Here is a 6,000-nt window from a genome sequence, read left to right on the forward strand (position 1 = left end):
GTAGAATACAAGGAGCTGAATAAAATGCATTTTATTCTAGTTGTGGTATATTTTTAGAACTGATATTTCCTGAAACCACTTAGATAATTATAAATATCATTGACTTCAGTGGGATTTGACTTCAGTGGGATTCATTAATTGCAAGCAGTTGCAGGATTAGAGGGTGCTTGTTTCACTACCCACCTTATGGCAGTAGATTTGCTTATATTGCAAAACATGCTACCAGGAAACATGCACAAGTGTTATTGTAAAACATGCTACCAGGAATTACTGGAAATATGTTCCCCATGAGATAGGTTAAGGTTCTGCATCTCGAAATGCCAATGAGACAAGTCTAATAAAAATGCACACACAGCACAGTTGTGCATTAAGGAAAGGGGTCTTTTTCTCAAAGGAGAGGATGGGGAGCTACATGGATAAGGAAGGGCAGAAATGACACCTGTAAGGTCAAAGGAGGCATCACCACGAGCTACTTGGTAGGTTAATGGGCATGGACAATGTACCGTGTGTTACTCAGGTTCCTTTTGGGGTTCAAGTGGGAACACAGTGCTTATTTGTAAACTGCCCAGAGAGCTTCGGCTATTGGGCAGTATAGAAATGCAATAAATAAATAAATAAATAAATATAAGGAAGTTATGGAATGGAATAGGAGTGAAACTTTGGTTCACAAGCAGGCCTGTCTTTCCTTGAGGGCAGAAAGTTTTGCTGCCTGGCACCTGACAAAGCAGTGGTCAAGTTGTGCAACAATAGCCCACTATGAGAAGAAGTTGCAATGTTTCTTACTCATCGTGGTTAGCAGTTCCATGAGTCCAGAATGTTCCTGTATACCCTGATAAGGCCTAAAGTAAATCAGCTCCCTAAAATTATGAAAAAACACTGTTTCTGCAGGTTTCTGTCCACCCAATATGTTGTTCACCAATTTAGAACTAAATTTCTAGTTGACTGAAAAGAAGGGAAAAGCCAATCAGAAGGCAAGAAAATTTAGGGGAGTCAATGAATCAAAAGAAACTAAACCCTAGGAGGAGGACTTCAGTTCAGGTCTTTCTGTTGTTCTGTTTTGCATAGCTCCAAGTTTTGCTAACAGATTTTTGCTAGATTTGAGGCCTTTGGCCATAGTTTGCATGTTTGCCTTCCTTTTGAGAGAACAAAGACATTGTCACTTTGACATTCTTACTTTCAGTTTTTAAGACTGCAGCTGACTATTGTTTCTGGACTTGCTTTTTGGGGCTTGATGCCTAGCTTCTAAGCAGCTTGATTCCATTTCCCTAACTTTCTGATTTTACTCACTGGTGAGGCTCAGACTTCTCTACCTTTTTCTGTTCTCTCTACTTTCTACCAAGATTATTTTTTCCTGTCTAGACTTTGCTGAATTCTACACACAGGATTCGAAGATCTCTCTCCCCACCCCCCTCTGGCCTTAGCTAGACCTAAGGTTTATCCCGGGATCATCCTGGGGTCGTCCCTGCCTGCTCCCGGGATATCCTGTGTGTCATTTACATGAACAGGGACGACCCCGGGACGATCCCGGGATAAACCTTAGGTCTAGCTAAGGCCACTCTTTCTCAATCTTCCGCTGGATCCACAAAAGTCTGTACTTCAGATCTCTGCCTGAGATAGGTCTTCCTTCCTTCCCTTTCTCTAAAAGTTTGGGCCTATATAGTTGAAAGCTTCAAACACTGCATTGAACTAGTTTGAGTAAAGCTAAGTATCAATTCAAATTGCTGCTTACTGGGCCTACTATATAGTTATCCTAACATTGTTTTCTAATTGGCCTTAGCGAGACTTAAATTTATTTTGCATAATTTGTGGTTCATGAATACAAATGTTCTTTATGTGATGTCCTTTTGCATTTACTTTTCTCTATGAACCATTCATATCTTAAGACTTCCTGTTCAGCACATTTTCATCGGGCAAAAGGAAGAGGGGCCAACCAAGGGCAAGATGGATGGATGATATTCTGGAGGTGACAGACTTGACCTTGGGGGAGCTGGGGGTGGCGACAGCCGACAGAAAGCTCTGGCATGGGCTGGTCCATGAAGTCACAAAGAGTCGGAAACGACTGAAGGAATAAACAACAACAGAGGTATTCTACAAATTGTTTTCCTGCTTAACGTATTTTCAAACATATTGAATGTTTAAAGAGTCTTAAGTCAGCTCTGGTTACTCTCTCTCTTGCCCATTGGGACAAAGTCAAAACCTCATTTTCACATTGGGAAGCAGAAGATGTAGGGGTGAGTCTTACCTAGAGAGATGCAGTTGTGGACTCCACATAGAAGAGCTCACCTTTGGGGAGCCTGCTGGCCACAATAATTACAGACTGAAAAAGGGAGATGCAGCAATCCTTCCTTGCCCAGTAGGATGGGATTTGTCTGACCTCAACTGTCTGACCTCTTTTCTACATCTTTCAGATCATCCAGAAGTACTCAGGGAGGTACCCCATGAGCATGGAGATGCAGATGTCTGTGTGTGTCTGTGTGTCGCAGGGTGGGGGAGTGCAGAGAAATCTCAACATATTCAGTTAATATATACCTTCCTGCCATGATTTCCAAGAGATCCAGAAGTGGTAGGTTTTCCTGCCAAGCCTCTTGCATTTGGCATGGCAATAGATCAGCTCTCCTACACAAACTTGGATGGTTAGCTCTGCCTTTTTTGGCTCAGGGTAAGCATCAACCATGTATGGATGTTTAGCATCTGCTTGTACGTGATTCTGTACACTTGATAGGAATCAAAGTTCTTCTTCCAGAACATATTTTGGCATTGTAAATGATTAATGTTTCCTTTTGGATGTTTAGCGAAACGATCTTGCAGATGGCAGAAGATGAGGAAGTTGCCAAGAAACAAGATAAATCAATTGCAGAGGTGATGTTCTGGAAACTGACTAAGGGAGAAAAGATATTGCGTCATCCAAGGTGTGCATCATCATTAATGTTGCTTTATGAATCTATTACGAACATCTAGTGATGGAAACATGGTGTGCCTGAAGTAGTGGGAGGTTCTTAACAGAATTTTAATCACGGACGCTGTTTCCCTTGCCCTAAAAAAGCCAAAGCTCCAGTTATGAAAATGTCACTGAGGTAGAAGATTTGATATGCAAATTGAAGTATTAAAGATAACCAAGGGGTCAGTTCAGTATGGCCTTTTTGACTACAAAGGGTGTACACAAACTACTACGTGGGTGATCTGGAACATTTTTGTTTAAAAAAGAGTTTTCCTTACAATCATCACTGCTCGAACTTTTGCATGGATTATTGATGTCAGCCTACACTTCTTCGCTGAGCCTTTCTATGGCCTAATCTACACCAAGCAGGATATTGCACTAAGAAAGCGGTATACGGTATGTGTCAGTGGCCCCCAACAGTTGTCAGTGCACTTCAATACCACTATAAAGCAGTAGTGTGGCTCCTGCCTTTTATATACCGCTTTCAAATCACTTTCATAGTGCAATATCCTGCTTGTTGTAGATTGTATGGATAATTCTCTTTATATGGTCTGCCCAAAACAGAGAATGAGGTTTTAATTTGAATACAAATGTTTGTGTGGCAGAAGGACAGTGGCCCAGTTTGCATGTCATCATAAGACAGATTTTTTTAAAAAACTTCTGGCTTGTCATGAACGAGGCAGTGTGCTGGTGTAAACTGCCTGATAGCTCTCGCTGCAAGATGGAGTGGCTAAACAAAACCACAGACCATGGTTTGTTCTTGGGTTATTTCTTAGCCTGTTGGGGCACAAATAAGATAGGGTTCCTGATTCACATGTAACACTAAGCAAATCACAGACAAAAAGGTCCATGGCTTGTTTAGTCATTCTCACTTGCAGTGGGAGCTACAATAAGTTAGCATTTTTAAAAAGTTCTGTGTTACTGTGATGAACGAATCAGGCCAATATAGTTGATAATAATGCTCAACTCCTTCAAAAACATTCTGCTCAAGACAGCAGATGTTCAAGAAGGACTCCTTCCCCTTTCAAGTTGCTTTGAAGTTTCTGTTGTGAATTATCCTGTGTGTTCTTACTTTCAAGTACATTGTGATAACATATAATGCAATACTAATTAGAATTGCCTAATCCATGCAGCATTTCCCCACATGCAGTTCTTACACAGGGGTACCCGTGCAGAGACTGTGCCCCCACCCCAAATATTGAAGCAAAGCATAGAAGTTCTCTTTTTATGTGTGCATAAAAACATGTTCAGAAGTCTGGGCCAGACTTTGGATTTTGTGTGAAAAGGTAAGCTTGCTAGAAGAATACGAAAACACTACATACTGCCTAGTTCCCACTGGTTGGTGTGTGTTTTTGGAACCTTTGAGTTTTAAGCTGTCTCAGGGTAGCAGGCTGAAAGCTGCCCCGTGGGGTTTGAAAGCAACTTCGGAGTACATAAGGATTCATTTTGATCAGCTAGTTGAACATAATATGTAAACAATGCCTGGAACTGGCAAGCAACATATCAGGGCTGCTTTCAATATTCAAGAAAAGATGGCAGAGCATTCTTAAAGCCTTTTTGTTTCCACTTGACAGTGCTTGTACAAGTCCAAAGGCATCCTTAGGACCAAATCAGACATTATTTTAAATGTGTGTCTAGAGCTGAGTCTTTTCTTTCTTACTCTGCAGTAGGATCAGATGGCCCAATTCTGTTCTTAAAAGCCCCCCTACCCCCAATGCTAGGGTCCTGATCCAGATCGATGTACCTACTCTAGACTAAAAATGAAAAACCCCATAGCTGTTAGACACACATTTAACGTAATGTCTGTTCTGGCTCTTACACTTCACCTCAATGGAAGTAATCCCATCCAAAGTCCCCATGTTGGGTGTCTTTTTCATGCATCTATTTCACATGTGCTGTGACTTCCTAACACTATCTTGTTTTTTTCACAGAGCATAAAAGAGTCCTCTGAATAAAGCTTTATGGGCCAGTTCAAATACTGTTTTCTTCTGTATCTGTCCACAAAGATGTTTCCAGAAGTGATTACCATGAGTGCAAACACAGGAAAATATTAGAGCCACGTGGTTGAGTGCAGACTTGATTCTTGGATATATGCAGTTCCTGGGAGCATTTATCAAGAGACTGAATGATTGAACCACCAGACAAAATATTTTCACAGGAATGTACTTTTTGGAATCATGCCATGAACTTAAAATATTAAGGCAGAATTGACTCTTGAAGTGGTATAGTTCAGGTACTGTTACAGTCTTGCATTTTCTATCTTTTTCATACGCCAACACTTAAACATTCAGTCTTTAAAATAGTGCTGACAATATTTCTTTTTATTTATTTATTTATTTAAGTATTTTTATGCCGCCATTCAGCCAAAAAAGGCTCTCATGGCGGCTTACAAAAGTATTTCTTGACAGTCCCTGCCCACAGGCTTACAATCTAAAAGACATGACACAAAAGGAAAGGGGATTGGGAGGGAGGAGGAGGAGGGGGAAAAGGAAAGTAAATTCAGGCACTACAATCTTAGTTGGAAAGTTCAGCAGTTAAATAAAGTTATTTCTTTCCCCCTCTGAAGTTACCTTAGTGCCATGAGAACTGCTCAGCATGTGTCTGGGAACATCAGAAGCTCCACGTCATGTGGGAGGACCTCGCCAGCATCAGCCCTCCAAATATCAGGGACAGCACTAATGTGAGAGGGAACCTCTTTGTGGGCTCCTCCTCCACTTGGCTTAGAGCAATTGACATTACTGGAATGGCATTGAAAAGACACACTCTGTGCCCTGTCAGGATCAGGCCTGCTCCCCCTAGTGTGTGGGACTGAGTTTTCAAGACTTGGTAGCTGAAAACGAAGGAGAAGTACACCAGCCAAGACAGGAAGCAGGGGAGGAAATTCTCCAACACTCTGCAGGAGTCAAGGAGGAATCTTCCCAGTAACTTATTGGACAGGTTGCCCAGGCTCAGAGATCATCCTCCCCACCCCTGGGAACTCAGTCTTTGTCAGGGGGAGGAAACATTGGAGTTGACAGATCCCAGAGTTCACCACAGGGTCACGCAGGCAGAGTTGAGCGGAG

The sequence above is a fragment of the Elgaria multicarinata genome, chromosome 6 (genome assembly GCF_023053635.1).
Source record: "Elgaria multicarinata webbii isolate HBS135686 ecotype San Diego chromosome 6, rElgMul1.1.pri, whole genome shotgun sequence".
Classification (NCBI taxonomy): Eukaryota; Metazoa; Chordata; class Lepidosauria; order Squamata; family Anguidae; genus Elgaria; species Elgaria multicarinata.